Raw genomic sequence first — 17,949 nt, 5'->3', positions numbered from 1 at the left:
AAAGAGGGAAAGAAACATTAAAATAAAGTACGTATTGTTAATTGAAAGTCATAGAGAAACCAATTGCATTCAAAACTCTATCTGGAAATTATAACAACTTTTATAACTGAAATGGCTTTGAATAAACCATTTCATTTTAAAAATAGTTCACTAAATAAAAAGGCAAATTAAGATAAGGGTTTCAACCTCATGGCTCTACATGGATCCCCTTGTTCTTGATTAAGTATCTCTACTCGCTTACTTATAAACAATTAAAATACAGTTTGTAAACCTCAATGTGCCACAAGAAGATCCGTCTCTATTTCTAGCACCATTTTACTGTGATTTCTCCCTCACTTGCTGTGCTCCAATTATGGCAGAATGCTTTCAGTTCCTTGAACGCTCTATATTCTTTCTCATCTCTTCGCACTGTTTCCTCTGCATGTCATACCATTTCTCTACCCCAGGCCAACATCTCCTGTCAAGAAATCTAACCCTAGTGAAACGTCTCATCGTTAGTGAGATGTCCAACTACCAAAACTCCTTCGAGCTCTCCTGCTCTGAACTCCTCCAGGACTCTCTTTCTTCCATCACTCAGCTTTACTGCAGCAGTTACTGAATATCTTCTGTGCTAAAGTATGAATCTCATCAGAAGAAAAGTCACAGCCCTATAGTTCACAACAGCATTCCCAGCACCTTCACAATGCCCAACACACGATAGAAAAAGAAAAAATATATATATCATATATGTTGAATTAGTATATGAAAATATGAAGTGAATGGTAGTAAGTCATCATAGTATACCACTGAAATGGTTCTTTTACTTGTTTTGCATATGTTTGTGCTTTCAAAAGACCATATAGCCCAGAGATACACTATACTTGACTACAGACAATGCACCGAGGTCATGGATTTTCATGGTATAAGAATAACACCTAGATCATAGTGCTTGGCAAAAAGTGAGAGAGCTGGGGAGCAAGGACAGTCATAGAGAGTATCTGTAAGCCACAGCACCAGAAAAATATATCATCTCACACCTTACTGTAGGCAAGACAGCAAATCACACATTGCTTTTTCAGTTGTGCATTTATGCTAGATGTATCATAATGAGAAACGGTATCTTGAGATAACTTTGAAAGGACAATTCAAGTCCCTTTCAAATGGGCCCCAATTAACTTAAAAGGTAAATAGATTCTTTAAAATGCATACTCAACTAATGTTTAACTTTTCCAGGACCATCTAAAGGGTCACATTATATAGTGGCTGATCAAAAGTTTTTATAAAACTAATGAATGTTAAACCAGAAGCTACATAAAGTCTCAAAAGCAATAATGATTGATCATATATTATCAGAATTGTCTAGTTAACTTTATATTAATTGCCTCATCATTATTAATTCATCTAAGGTTTGTTAAATATGCTTTAATTTTATTTATAATTGATCATATCTTGTTGGAATCTGTAAATGTTTTGGGAAGTATTAGAGAAAGTACAATGACAGTTACTTTTAACAAAATAAAGATTCAAATCCAGATGGATGCTTGAAACTGGTAATAAAATATGTTTGCTATAGTATTGTAAACTTATTTTTATATAGCTAACACAGATAATACAGAACTGAGATAGCCAGAAGAATGGAGAAATATGAATTAAATAAGTGCTTATTTTTTTTTTTCCTAGAGCTGTGTATTCTGTAGTTATCACTTAGAGAAAATGGTAAATAAAACAAGGATGCTGATGAAGAATAAACTTGAAGGGTTTCTTGATGTACCAAGCAGAATGTAAATATCCCATTTCATTAGAGGGCAGGGCATTCTAATGCCATTTTATAAAATAAACTCAAAGATGCTAATTTTATTTTCAAATATCTAATAGTTTAATATTAAAATTTTCCTGGTGTGATTACTGGTTCAGAGTACTTAATAAAATCATTTCTAATTTTGTTATAAATGTTATTTAAAATTATATATAATGTTCCTGATCTTAGAGGAAATGCTTAAAGCTTTTCACCATTGAGTATCATGTTAGCTGTGGGTTTGTCATATAATGCCTTTATTACATTGTGGTATGTTCCATCTTTGCCTGCTTTCTGGAGATTTTTTTATCATAAATGGATGTTGAATTTTATCAAACGTTTTTCTTCATCTATTGAGATGATCATATGATTTTTATTCTTAAATTTGTTAATGTGGTATATCACTTTGATTGATTTGCAGATATTGAAAAATCCTTGTATCTCTGGGATAAATTCCTCTTGATCATGATGTATGATACTTTTAATGTATTGTTGGATTTGGTTTGCTAGTATTTTGTTGAGGATTTTTGCATCTATGTCCATCAGTGGTTTTGGCCTGTAATTTCTTGCCACTTTTATTCAACATAGTGTTGGAAGTCCTAGTCACAGCAATCAGCGAAAAAAAAGAAATAAAAGGAATCTAAAATGGAAAGGAAGAAGTTAAACTGTCACTGTTTGCGAATGACATGATACTATACACAGAAATCCTAAAGGTGCCACTAGAAAGCTACTAGAGCTCCTCAATGAATCTGGTAAAGTTGCAGGATACAAAATTTAATATACAGAATTCTTCTGCATTTCTATACACTAACAACAAACTGTCAGAAAGAGAATTTAAGGAAACAGTCCCATTTACCATTGTATGAAAAATAATAAAATACCTAGGAATAAAACTACCAAAGAAGGCAAAAGAACTGTACTCTGAAAACTATAAGACACTGTTGAAAGAAACTGAAGACAACACAAATAGATGGAAAGATATACCATGTTCTTGAACTGGGAGAATCAGTATTGTTAAAATGTCCATACTACCCAAGGCAATCTACAGATGTATATGGAAACACAAAAGACTCCAAATAGCCAAAGCAATCTTGAGAAAAGAGAACAGAGCTGGAGGAATCATGCTCCCTGACTTCAGACTATACTACAAAGTTACAGTAATCAAAAAAGTATGGTACTGGCACAAAAACAGACATAAAGATTAACACAACAGGATAGAGAGCCCAGAAATAAACCTATGCACCTATGGTCAATTAACCTATAACAAAGGAGGCAAGAATACACAATGGAGTAAAGACAGTCTCTTCAATAAGTAGTGTTGGGAAAACTGGACAGCTACATGTAAAAGAATGAAATTAGAACATTCTCTAACACCATATACAAAAATAAACTCAAAATGGATTAAAGACCTAAATGTAAGACCAGATGCTATAAAACTCCGAGAGGAAAACATAGGCTGAACACACTATGAAGTAAATATTTCAGCAATATTTTTTTGGATCCATCTCCTAAAGTGAAGGAAGTAAAAGCAAATATGAACAAATGGGACCTAATTAAATTTAAAAGCTTTTGCACAGCAAAGGAAACCACTGACAAAACAAAAATCCTACTAAATGGAAGAAAATATTTGCAAATGATATGATCAATAAGGGATTAATCTCCAAAGTATATAAACAGCTCATACAACTCAACATCAAACAAACAAACAAATTAAAAAATGGGCAGAAGAACTGAATAGATATTTTTCCAAAGAGAAAATGCAGATGGCCAACAGGCACGTGAAAAGATACTCAATATTGCTACTAACCAATGAAGTGCAAATCAAAATCACAATGAGATATCACCTCACACCTGTCAGGATGACTATCATTAAAAAGAACACAAATAACAAATGCTGGAGAGGATGTGCAGAAAAGGGAACCCTCGTGTGCTGTTGGTGGGAACATAAATTGGTGTGGCCACTATGGAGAACAGTATGGAGATTTCTCAAAAAGCTAAATATAGAACAGAATATGACCCAGCAATTCCACTTCTGGACTCCTATATATCCCAAAAAACACAACAATACACTAATTAAAAAAGATACATTTACCCCAATGCTCATAGCAGCACTTTATACAATATCCAAGATATGGAAGCAACCTAAATGTCTATCAACAGATGAATGTATAAAGAAGATGTGATACACACACACACACACACACACACACACACACACACACACAATGGAATACTACTCAACCACAAAAAAGAATGAGATTTTGCCATTTGCAGCAACATGGAGAGACTTGGAGGGCATTATGCTAAGTGAAATAAGTCTGATAGAGAAAGACAAATACCGTTATGATATCACCTCTATGTGGATTCTGAAAAATACAACAAGCTAGTGAATATAACAAAAAAGAAGCAAACTCACAGATACAGAGAACAAACCAGTGGTTTCCAGTGGGGGAGGGGAGGGGTAATAGAGTAGTGGGGGGTAGGAGGCACAAACTATTGGGTGTAAGATAGGCTCAAGGATGTATTGTACAACATGGGGCATATAGCCAATATTCTGTGAAAAACTGTAAATGGAACATAACCTTTAAAAATTGTATAAAAATTAAAATAAATAAAAGGAATAGAAATGAAAAAAATAAATCCCCTTTCATGAAATTTAATATTTATAAAATATGTATATGTTTTAAAGAGAACACTAAAGCAAATGAATGAATTAGGCTGTAGCCTTGTTTTTGTCCCCAATATTAAAATATCATCGAGTGAGTTTCAAGGCCTTGGGCTGAGATTTGCTTTGCCAGCTGAGCAAAATTTTCCACTGATCAAGGGAAGTGGCAGACACCCACCCGTGTAACAATCAATCTCTTCCTTGGCAACAGCTTCCTAAAGTGTCTTTCTTCTCTGAGTTTGGCATCAGCAAGTCCAGTTTCATTATAATGTTTGGGGGTTTTCACAGATTTATAACACTCAGAAAAAAAATTTTACATACCTATATCATCTATATATAAGTTTACATTTATATATATATAAAATGAACTCCTGCTCTAATTATAAAGTAAATATATAAATGCAAAACTACTTTTGTAACACTTGGGAATGGAGCTTTCCCCTGTATATTATTTACATTTAAGATAAAACAGCTAGATTATAAAGTTTAAAAAAACACAAGAGGAAATAATATTGACTAATTAAAGGAAGGAAAAAATGACTCCCAAAGTTTCAGAGGTTTCAAAATTGAGAAGAGAACTAAACCTGCCTCCCAATTACTTTGGGAAATATAATTTAAAATATCATGAGTCTCTAAAACAAGTCTCCATCTTGTCAAGCTGTCCCTGCCCACGCAAGAGTCCCTGGGACCCCAGAACCAGGCTCACGCTTCTCTAGCCTCTCCTCACTTCTCTTCTGCCCTGTTGCCCCACAAATATGATCCCTCTCACCTCAGAAACTCTTTTGTCTTAATAGTGTTCTCTAAATATAAATATCTTTTTTTGGGGGGGGTTAAACCAACTAATTTAGTCTACCACTCAACACAAATTTTCAATCTTTAGAGGTCAAAAATGTCTGTGAAAATCTGATGATATCAAAATTCTTCACAGGAAAAAAAATGTACATACATACACACACAAAATTTTCACATCAGTTAAAAGGGTTGAAGCCTAGGTCCACTCTTGATAGTAAAAGAGTGTGCATTTGTATGATCAGAATGTCGGTTACAGCCAGAGTCCATTTTGACAGGTTACAGTGTCTGTTCTGATTGGGCAATGCCCATGACAAACCAGGTGATAAATATTATACATGGAATCCCTGCCTAGGAACATAGATCCTGACCTGGATAGCACTGCTCCATCTATTATGACTATACCACCATTCAAGGAAGCCACAGGACACATACTGAATAGAATTCAAACTTTGGAACCAGTAAGATCCAACTTGGAATCCTGGATTTACCACTTTCTTGCTGTGTGATAAAAGGACATTTATTTATTTTTCTGAACTTAAATTTTCTCAGCTGTAAAATGGAGATAATAATACCTTTGTCATAGGGTTGTATAAAGGATTATATGAAAAGCATCTATAACTGTCTAATACAGAGTAGATTCCCACCAAGTAGACAATGATGATGATGATGATGATGGCAAATGGTTATGCTGAAATGGGCAGCCTTCTAAAAAGCCAAAAAAGCTCTCTTTTGCTCTTGGGTGACTGAGTTCATAATATCTTTCCTGAAAATTATATTTCATTCACAATCATTTCTATTTGAAGATCCATCCCTTCCCTGAAACCACAGCTTCTAGGCATTCACTAACTATGAGGCAGCTGCCACAACCATGGCACACTCTGTCTTCAAGACATGGGACGTTTAGATAAACTTTTACAGGTTCAGCTCAGTGATCATTCATTAAGACCGTATGAGGTACTAGGCACTATATACATGAGCATACTTTATGAGCAACACATTATCAGTCTGTAAACCAGAGCCAGAGGAGCAGTGGCCTTGAATGAGAAAGAAAATGTGTTTACAAAGCAAATAACACCTAAAATACCAGCCAGAATATATGGGAGTGCATTAATGGCCAAGTGAATTTTAATTGTATAAATGTTCCTTCTTTCATATTGTTTCATGGCAAACATTTCTAGATTTCTGTTAAAATATGACATGCAATGAAAAGCAACATTTATTATCTTAGTTTATATTAGTAACTCAATTTCCCTTAGGATTGCTATGGATGTGGAAGGGGTTTGGTACCGAATTAACAAAGCTATTTGGGTAGCAGTTGAAATAAGATCAAGAATGAAATAGTGTGTCTGTAAATCTTTCCCTGTGTCTGTAAGTTCTGCAATCCCTTGAGCTAGTTTCTTGGTACCTGGAGGAGAAAATGATTATTTTAATTTTTTTTTTTTTTTTTTTTTTTTTTTTTTTTTGCGGTACGTGGGCCTCTCACTGCTGTGGCCTCTCCCGTTGCGGAGCACAGGCTCCGGACGCGCAGGCTCAGCGGCCATGGCTCACGGGCCCAGCCGCTCCGCGGCATGTGGGATCTTCCCGGACCAGGGCATGAGTTCGTATCCCCTGCGTCGGCAGGGGGACTCTCAACCACTTCGCCACCAGGGAAGCCCGATTATTTTAATTTTAAAAAGCCAGTAGATGAAAATATATGCTGCTACTTAGAAATAAGACTCAATTTTTCCAAAGGTATTTAATATATTTTGGATATGAAAATTTCAGGAGATTTTTTTTTGCACTGCTAATCTTCTAATAAAGACCTAAAGAAAAAGGCTAATCTAAAAATATCTATTAATTCATCCATACACTCTACAAATATTTGGGGAGAACCTATTATATGCAGGGCCCTGTATGGGGTGGGGCTGGCAAGGATGCTCAAGCCATGGTCTATGCCTTCAATGACATCATAGACCAGTTGGAGAGTGTAGAATGGACACCAACACCTCTGATGGTTGTAATAAGTTAACTGATTACAAAAGGCTCACAGATAACTTGATATGACAGCTCACAGGATAAAACACTACATATGGCTAGGTTTATTTATTGAAGAACTAGAACTAGAGGAGTGGACATATAGAGAAGGAGAAGAGAGCATCTTATGTAGTGGGATCCAAATGATTCTGAGAGTGACTGATTTTGCTGAGAGATGGTTGAAGGGAAACTGAGAAGTAAGACTGAAAAGGCAGGCTGGTGTCAGATTACAGAGCTCATGTGCCGGGTCATGAAGCCTGGCTTGATTCAGAACATGGGCAGAGCCAGTCCAAGGGTCTGAACACAGGTGCCCCTGAGGGCAGAGACCACCATTCACACACCTCACATCCTCAACGTCTATATAGTGCCTGACATATGGTAGATGCTAAATAAGAATTTGATGAATTAATTTACCAGAATTTTCACCTCAAAATTTAAATGAGGTGGATACAGGAGGCAACAAGACATCCTATAAAATGCCCTACATTTAGAGCCTCTTCCGAATAATTCTAATAAGACCTTGGATGCATACATCATTTTGTCTGAGACACAATAGTTCTGTCTGAAAGATGGATATAATAACTATCTTATCTAACATGGGGTATTTGTGAGGCTCCAACGTAATGATCACTGAGGAAATATATTGTAGAAATAACGAGAATTTTAGCAGCACTGAAGAGATAAGTATGGCAACTGCTAATAGTTACTCAAATGTGCTGATCAATTGTATGTGTCAACTTGACTGGGTCAAGCGGTATCCAGATTAAACATTATTTCTGTGTGTGTCTGTGAGGGTGTTTCTAGATGAGATTAGCATTTGAATCTGGGACCTCAGTGAAGTAGATTACTCCCCTCCCCAATGTGGGTTGGCATCATCCAATCCCTTGAGGACCTGATAGCACAGAAAGGTGGAGGAAGGAGGAATTCACCTCCTTTGCTTCCTACCTGCCTGCTGAGCTGGGTCTTCTCCTGTTCTTGTGCTGGGATTTACACCATCATCTCCCCTGTTCTCAAGCATTTGGACTCAAATCAGAATTACATCACTAGCTTTCCTGGGTCTCTAGCTTACAGATGGCAGATCCTGGAACTTTTCAGTCTCCATAATCACAGAAGCCAGTTCCTCATAGTTTATCTCTTCATATATATATATATATATATATATATACACACACACACACACACACACACACACACACACACACACACATATATATATATATATCTATCTCTATATATATCTCCTGTTGGTTCTGTTTCTCTGGAGAACCTTGATGAATACACCAAACAAGAGGTGGTGGCGACCTGAAGTGGAAATGGGAAAGGAAGGACTGATATGAGAGGTGGTTCTAAGCTGCAGACAACAGGACTGGATGTGCCAGGACACATCTACCTCTGACATCAAACCTCTGACAAGTGCCATGGACTAAAATAAAGCAGAGCAGTGGGACAGTGTGTTACAGGAGGGTGGTCAGGGAAATTGTGTCAAAGCAGATGACATTTGAGTTGAGACAAATGAATGAAAATATTCCAGGCAGGAAGAACAGGAAGTGCAAAGGCCCTGATGCAGGAGCCCAGTACCAGTGTTCAGAAAACAATCTGGAATCTCATTTGGCTGGAGCACTCTGAGAAAGTTGCGGGTAACAGAACATGTGCTTAGAGAGATAGCGGCGGGTCACACTAGCAGAGTGTCGCGGGCCATGGTAAGGACTTTGAATTCTATCCTGAATGTGATGGGGAGGCATGAGATAGTTTAGACATATCTGACATAAGTTTTAGAAGGTTCACTCTGGCTACTTGTGGGAAGAATAAGCTGAGGACATTTTAGAGGTTGAAGAATGGAAGTAAAAATATAAGTTAGGAGGCTACTGCATCGAGACTCTGTGAGGGATGATGGTGTTATTGACTAGAGGGCAGAGGTGAGGATATGGGAAGTGGTCAGATTCAGGAGCTCATTTGAGGGGGAGTTGACAGGGTGTGCTGATGGATTAGATGAGGCTATGTAAGACAGACAGGAGGAGACACGGCTCCAAGATGTTTGTCCTTAGCTATTGAGTGAGGAGCAGTGCTGTGCCCTGAGGTAACAGCCTCTTTGGGGCAAGGGCAGGTTGGCAGGAATACTTAAATGCATGTGATGTTTGAGACGACTCCTGCCCATCTTATTATCTATCCAGAGGGCAGCTGAATACATAAAGTCAGTGTAAGGGAGATAGGGCTGGGAATATCGATTTTGTAGCCTACAGGGGTATATAAAACCATGGTCCTGGATGACATTACTTAAAAACAGGCAACAATAGAGAGAAAAGCTCTAAGACTGAACCCTGATGCTCAGTTCTGAGGTTGGAAAGATGAGAAGGGGTGAACAGGAGCAGCTGAAGAGCAGCAGCCCTTGAGGAGGTGGGGAATCTGGTGTCCCAGAAGTGAGGAAAGAAAAGGGCCATTGTACATCGGAACATAAGGATGGTAGGAGGCCTTGAGGAGTGCGGCAGGAATGAAAGTCTGACTAGAATGGGAGGTAAAGAAGGAAAGTCTAGATTTATGTGTGGAGTTTTAGTTCCCCAGGGAGGAGAAAAATTGGGTAGTAGATAGTGTGAAGAATGATAGAAAGTTATTTATTAAATAACATATAACTTGGGAGATATTATAGCCAATCTGTGTGCTGATGAAAATGATTCAGTGTATGTTATACTATTAAATAGATACAAAAGTCTGTAAGGTAGGTATTACCATATTTTTACACAGTTTACATTTGCAAGGGAGGGAGACTTGCCCAAGACAGCATCCAAATTGGAAGTGCTGGAAGAAATTCCTGCTCCATTGAACTCAAAAAGGGAAATTTATCCACGTATGGATACATACACACAATGTCCATAACACTGTGTCCACCTCATGTCTAAATAGGGCAAGATTAGATTCACAGTAACAAAGGGAGCATTTACCAGAATTTGGATTAAAGGCCAAATCTCCAAATCCCTTATTAGTTCAATGACATAGTTTTTTTTGTTTGTTTGTCTGTTCGTTTGATTGTTTTGTAATTTACATATTGGAAAGAGCTTCATGTATTGGCTGGATACATGCACAGAACTCTTCAGAATCAAAGGGGTGGCCAGGAGAAGTTTCAGAAGAGAGTGCATAGAGTGACTGGACCCAGACACCTAAAGGACATGGAATTTATTTAACCAGAATGTCTGAATGGAAACAAATGAAGGCAGAAGGAAGTTGAAAAATCTTGGCTGATCTAGTTCAAGGCTTTGAAGCAAAGAGTGAGGATTTGGACTTGCTTCTCTTTAGAGTGAAAGCAACTCTGAGATCAAAGCCAAAGGTGAAAAGAATGGTTGACAGCAGCATTGAGAATTGACTGAAAAATGTTTTTGATGGAGGCAGAGAGTGACAAAAAGAAAGAGTAGATGTCAGCTCATTCTCCTGGCAAGTAATTACAATAATAACCCTATGCCAGTACTGCTAAAAACCAAAGACTAGAGCCCATTATTACAACAGAGCTATTTTCACCTAAAAAATTCTGTTTTAATAAAAAACGTTCATACTGAAACTGTAACAACTCAATTATTGCTATAACATAATAAAAACTATGCATGTGTTATTATGACAAAAACCTATTGCTGTAATTGGATAAATAACTCATATGCATCCTACTTTACTTATGGCATGTCAGTAGCATCATAGTTTGCATAGGGAAGTTCTACTTACTTCATAAAGTACGCTATTTTTTTAGGAATAACAAAAATGTGCTGATAAAAGGTGCCAAATTATTTTAACTTGATTTTAAATTGGTTGTCATAACTGAAATCTTTTAAAAAGTCAATCCAGGATCTGAGAAATAACATTGAATTAGATCCTAGATATTAAGGGAGTTGGAAGGGGCACACTTAAACTTCATCTCAAATATATCTCTCTACTCTCTATATTTATATATATAGATAGATAGATATACACCATTATATAAAATATATTTTAATATATTAAAATATATAATAATCTATTTATATAAATTATATATGTGAATATATATATGCCCACAGACTAACAGAGACAACAGAAAAAACAAAAAAGCCTTTTTAATAATTTATTGAGGCTCAAAATGTTAAAAAAAAAAAAATCAGAGTTGGAACCTTTTCTTAACAGAGTCTGCTAGAGTCCTGAGAACTGTCTCTTCTTACCCTGACTCCTGTCCCATGCCAGTGGAGGCGTATGTAACCCAGTGTTGCATCTGGAGATGAGAGGATGTCACAATAGGGTCGGCTGGAAAAGATGAAAGGCTGAAGCCAAGAGGTGGCAGTGGAAGTGGGAGGTCAGGCCCACTTCCCTGACATCACACATCATTCTGATCACAAAGGAAAGGAATTCCTTGGGACACCAAAATAATATATTTGGAGATCAAAATAAAACTCATATGAGGATCAACGAAGACCAACTATGAAGTGGGAGGTAATGTATTCACATTCTACAAAATCACTTAAAATCCAACCATTATTTCAAAGCCCACATCAGATGGATCTCCTTCATGAGGCCTTGTCCAATCTCCCAATAGCTGTCTACTCTCAGCCCCAAATCCCCACAATACTTTCTACATACATTTAGGAAAGAAACATATTCTACTTTGTTATAATTTGATTTTTTCTTGTCTGATTTCCTCAACTAATCTTTAAGTTGTATGTGGCAAAGACTGAAATGTGACCCAACATAGTTGATAAGTAAATGAAATAAAATTGGCTTAGCAAATAGAGTCAGGGTCCTTAGTGAGTTACTGTCACTGAGAGACACTGCTATCTTCCAGGTGATGAAAACATAATCAAACTATTTCAAATACATATTAATAAATCGTTGCACATTACATAATATATAAATTATATAACTAAAAAAAATATCTATAATTACATGCAGGACCATGAACATGCAGTCTATTTTCCCTTTAACAAGATCCACTTGTAAGGATGTTACAATTTGGTGTATATTAGCTGTTCAGACATAACCTAGTTATTTAGTGATAAACTTTTTAAAGTATTCAATTCTTTTTTTATTGAAATACAGTGATTTACAATGCTGTATTAGTTTCAGGTATATAGCAAAGTGATTCAGTTATAAATATATATATTATATATACATTTTATTTTTCTTATTATTTTCCATTATATAGGTTGTTACATGACATTGAATATAGTTCCCTGTGCTATACAGTAGGTCCTTATTGTTTATCTATTTTATACCTAGTAGTGTATATCTGTTAGTCCCAAACTCCTAATTTATCCCTTTTCCCTTTGGTAACCATAAGTTTGTTTTCTACTCAGTTCTTTTGAATCAACCTGTATAAGCCATGGGTTGCTGAATTCTGCCTTGTGTAAATGTCACCTCGTTTAATTACTGGGTGAAAGTAATACACTACTAAGCAATATGTTTTGTTTTTTGAGCCACCAGTTATGAGTTTAAATTTGGACCCTGGAATTTATCAGCTATGCAATTTAGGGTAAGTTAATTAACTTTCCTAGGCTTAAGTCTTTTCCTTTGTAAAATGAGGACTATATCTCATAGGACTGTTGAGAAGATGACATGTGATGACATTTGTGAAGTGCTGATTAAAGGGCTGCCTCTGTCATCATCATCGTCATCCTCCTCTTCATCATGATCAGCTGAATTCCTGGTTTTAGCTTTAACTATAGGAAACCAGAGTGAAAAAACTCAAGTCATTTACACACTTGTTACTTTAGGGAATTAATTCAAAGTCACAGACAAGGGGTTGAACAGATTATTTACATCTCTTTGCCTGACTATGAAACATGGTGGAGGCCACTTCATGTAACAACACAGATAACGTCAAAAGAAAGGAATTAAATCAACATTTATTAAAATGTCTACTGTGTATATAAATATATTAAAAATAAAAAATAATGAAATATAATGTTACTAAACAAGTGGGTGGAGGAGTGGTGCAGGGAAGAGGAGAGAGTGAATATGGATAGAAAAGGATTTCTCTATCAAGTGCTTCATTTTTTTGTGAGATTTTAAATGTAATACACAAGCTTTTCCAAAAACAAAAAATACAGTAAATGGCTATCAAAGGACAATAATTTTTTTAAAAGCCTTTAGTTTCAAGTGAGCTATTTTTGAAACTAAATGATTCTATTTCCAATTAATTTGGAAATCATACTGAGATATCATAAGAATATTACTGTGTTGCACAGGCTTTGAATCAAATAAAACTGGGCTGGAACCCTGACTTGCCATTTATCAGATCAGTGACCTTGGGAAAGTTACTCAAACTTTCTCAGGGTCAGTGTCCTTATTTATGAAATAAAGACAATATTAGTATCCGTCTCATGGAATAGTTGTGGAGATTACATAAAGCAGGTGAAATGCATAACTATACCTGATACTTTCAGTTCCCTACTTGAAGGATTAACTGCTAAGGAAACTGCACTGTAAGCAACTAGAGAGCCAGAGAGAGAAACAAATGTTTGGTGACACTGGGCCATCAGCAGTGCAGGGCTGCTATCCCAGTGAAAAGGGACACAAAGACAGATACGGCCCAGCTCACTACCTGTAGGATTTGGGACTGCAGCACTGGGAAGAAACAGTAAACAAAGCCTAGAAGTCTAATAAGTTGGACAGACAGAGATCAAAGTTTAGGAAGGCTGAGAATTTGCAGGGCAGAATGCTGGAGAGAAGAGAGCTGCACAGAGAGAGATCTTGAGATATGCAGAGGCTATCTTGAACCTATGGGCGAATATTCATATGTGCACATGTGGGGTTCACAATTCCGAAAACTCACAGAGTTGGGATAGTTTGCGTTCCCACCAGACAGAGTGGAGAGACCTCATAACACAGGGGGCATCTGGTAGAGTTACTAGAAGACAATAGCTATCACAGTGAGGCTAAATTAATCCTAGAATTATGGCTACTCTGGGCCCCAGCAGCAAGGCTTAAAAGCAGACCTCAAAAGGATCAGATTGATCCCAAGTAACTACTTGCCTGTATAAATTACAGCATTCTTTAAGGGAATATTATAAAATCCAGCACCTAACAACATAACATTGCAATGCCTGGAATCTAATTAAAAAACTACCAGCTGTGCAAAAAGTAGAATATAAATCAATCAATTGAAGAATATCCAGAAATGACAAACATGATGAAATTAACAGGCAAGAATGTTTAGCTACTATTACAAACATGCTCCATATGTTCAAGGAAGCAGAGGAAAACATGACCTTGATGAGGAGAGAAATGAATGTTGAAAAGTCCCAAGTGGAATATATGGAGAAGTAAAATATATCTTAAATAAAATCACACTGATGGGATTAACAACATAGACTCTACAGGAAAAAAAAAGGCAGTGACTAAAGGACAGAGCAATCAGAACTATCCATGGTTGAGCTCATAGAGAAAAAAATGGACAGAACATCGTGATCTGCAGGACAACATCAAATGATCCAACACGGAAAAAACTGGAATTGCACATTCAGGCAAGGAGATAATAAGGGCAGTTAAAGCAAAAGCTGAGAAGTTTTAGAAATTTGGAGGTGACTAAACGGTGACTAAGGGAAAAGGAAAGTGAGGGCTGAGAATAGGGGAAGAGACAATTGATGCCATTAGTCCTTCCTTGGTACAGAGATGGGCCATAACCTCCTCAAAATTAGGTTAAAGTATTTAAGCGCAATTTGACACAATACTAAAAAAAATGTACTTGTATTCATATGTATATTGTATCTTTTTCTGTCACTTTTTTGGGAGGGTGGGGGCAGCAACCATAATTAAACCCACAGTGGCTTCAGCACCATCAGTGGTGTGTCCTTGGCATTCATGTGAATATCCCTTAATTATGTAGTTCATCACTGTCTTAAGTCCTTTATGGAATGAAGTTGGGTATAAATAGCTAGTTCTCAACAGTAAAGTATCTACAAAAATGTAAGGCATTCATTCGATCATAAGAAGCCTGTGGTGAAAACACACAGAATTATAAATCCACTAAGAAGTGAAGTGACACAAAGAGTCAGATATAGGCACAGCTAACAACTATGAACAAAGGTGAGGAGTACCTACTGCAGGATAAGGAGAGCAGCATTTCAGTACAGTGGAACCACACAGGTAGTGTTTCTACACAGCATTCACATCTCCATACGTCAATCATGTTGATCAGTTTGCCTTAAAGCAGCATTTGGAACATCAAGTTGTTTTCCCATTTTAACTATGGATTCATGCTTAGAGAAGATTAGGTGCAACTGAGAAGAAATGCATATCTGCCTCAGAGGACATTGATTAAGGTGTAAAAACATTCCCAGATCCACACATAGGAATAACATGAAATATTCCCAGGTAGCAATTGTTATTAAGAGGTCCACTCCAAAGAAGGGGTGGTGTCTGTAGGCCACTGTGAGTTGTTTCAAACATTATGAATCCTCCAGGATTCTGAAGAGACACAACTTAATCAAGATACCCAAATACAGGCATGTGCATTGTACTGCTGACAACAAGTCAACGTCACCAAATACTTCATTTACTAAAAGGGCCTTTGCAAAATTTTTTGGGGGGAAGCATTGGGTATGTGAATGATTTTAAGTCACTGAGTAATTCTTTAAAAAAGTTCAACAGGATTAGATATTTGAATATAAGCCTTGCCCTTAATAATATGATTTTGAACATTCAATTTGGGATTTCACTGTGATTCAGTTCTTGCACTGAAAAATTCATCACCTTCCTTCTAGCTTCCTGGTTAAAATCATGATTTCTAAGACTAAGAAGCACAATTTCCTTTCTAACCTTGTGTTTTTCATGATAATTTAGGGAAAAAAAAAAGAAATTGAGAAACATATCATGACAGGTAATCATTTGCAAACACACAACTCTTTCAATGCCTGCCATGTTCAGCTTCATTTTATAGCATCTGTCTTGGCAATATAAATTTTGCTTGGCTGCAGAGAAGTGTGGTGCTGTACAGTGAAGAAAAAACAATCGTGACAACTGAAAACTAAAGCACAGTGTGTGTGTGTGTGTGTGTGTGTGTGTGTGTGTGTGTGTGTAGTTCAGAATAGAGAAGCTCTTTATGGTGTTATTTTGGTTGTCACCTTGTCTTTCTTCGCAGCAGAGAAATGCCACAGGAGGGAAGAGTCAACTGTCACATCTAAGAGGGTTGCTAAACAATCTCAAACCTGTCCCAAAGGGTCACCCTCACCAGTTGCACAAAAACAAAGCAATTTGGTTCAGAACATGCAGATGGATTGTGTCAGTAATATTTGCTATTATAAAAGCTGTGGTTTTCTAAACAAAAACCTATATTACTTTAATTAAAGTAGTAGCACAGGCATAATGTAAGATTATATACAATATTATGACTGTTTAGAATCAAACTAGTTTATTCATACTTCTGAAAACTCTTTTATGTCACTTTTCAAAACAATCACTTGAAATATGTGTAAAAAATATTAAATTTTGGTCTTCCCTGGTGGCGCAGTGGTTGAAAGTCTGCCTGCCGATGCACGGGACACCGGTTCGTGCCCTGGTCCGGGAGGATCCCACATGCTGCGGAGCGGCTGGGCCCGTGAGCCATGGCCGCTGAGCCTGCGCGTCCGGAGCCTGTGCTCCGCAACGGGAGAGGCCACAACAGTGAGGAGCCCGCATACCGCAAAAAAAAAAATAAATAAATTTTGTGTTTTCTTTAAACTAGAGCATGTACAAAATCCAAACTTTTAAAAGTATACATCTGTACCTTCAAAATGAAATCAAATTTACTTAATGTTTTATTTTTCAGTGCGTTTTGGTAGATCAATTTAAGTACATTTGGAATCCTTCAAATGTGCAATTTTCAGTTAAGTATATTTAAAGAAATACCCTAGTGTATTCACCTGTCTTACCATTCAGTTAACATTCAAATTAACCATTTGAACTGCAACACGTTTTGTGTTACTGATTATTTATTTTAAGGTGACATAAAATGAAATAAGTAAGACATTTGATTTGGAGGCAATATGTAGAAATTGCCTATGGCAATCAATATCGGTAATAAAAAAGCAACCAGATGATTTAAAAATAAACATATGACATTACTCTATGTTGGATTTTGTATAAATAATGTAGGGATATAAGGGGAGCAAAAGAGGATCATGTGTGGGGGGTTGACAGACACATATAACAGGCATAAAGAATTTACTGCTGATCACCCCATTAGACGGAAGTGTACTCTTTCATTAGAGAGTCTTAAAGGAGCGTAACTCTAACCAGGATTATTTGTGTGTTATCTGGTTTGAAAACAGCACACATTTGGAAGAGATGATTACCAAACCCTTTCCATAAATACATTCTGTAACGCATCATTGTAGAGCTGTCGGTTTGACTATTTTGACTGACTTAAAGTCAGTATAACCAAGAGTACACAAACACATGACCTCATATATCAATACACATTTTACTGTATAAGATACTTACATGATTTTAATTCACAATGCTCTGATATAAAATTCCAATAAATACAAAAACTAAGAAAGCAAGAAAAAGTAGAGTAGCCAATAAGGAAATGCGCATGGAAAAGATGAAATGCATAAGAAGAGTTTGCTTGGTTGTTAAAAGCACAAATCCAGGTGCTAATCCTGGCATCTTTGGCACAGGAAGTGCCTTGGATAAGAGCACGAATGCCGCAAGTAATCATAATAAATAATTCTAGTATGACCAAAAATACTAGAATTGAATATAATATTTAATTATG

General features: G+C 36.7%; 1 protein-coding gene across 17 annotated transcripts in view; it reads right to left on the bottom strand.

Moving 5' to 3' along the window:
• LOC137204361 (E3 ubiquitin-protein ligase parkin) overlaps nucleotides 1–17,949 on the bottom strand; it is a 1,432,750-nt gene that overhangs the window by 842,088 nt on the left and 572,713 nt on the right. The gene's annotated exons all lie outside the window — the stretch shown is intronic.

Source organism: Pseudorca crassidens, chromosome 13, assembly GCF_039906515.1.
Source record: "Pseudorca crassidens isolate mPseCra1 chromosome 13, mPseCra1.hap1, whole genome shotgun sequence".
NCBI classification, from domain to species: domain Eukaryota; kingdom Metazoa; phylum Chordata; class Mammalia; order Artiodactyla; family Delphinidae; genus Pseudorca; species Pseudorca crassidens.
Note: the sequence above shows the minus strand (reverse complement) of the source record. Positions and strands in the feature narration are given on the sequence as shown.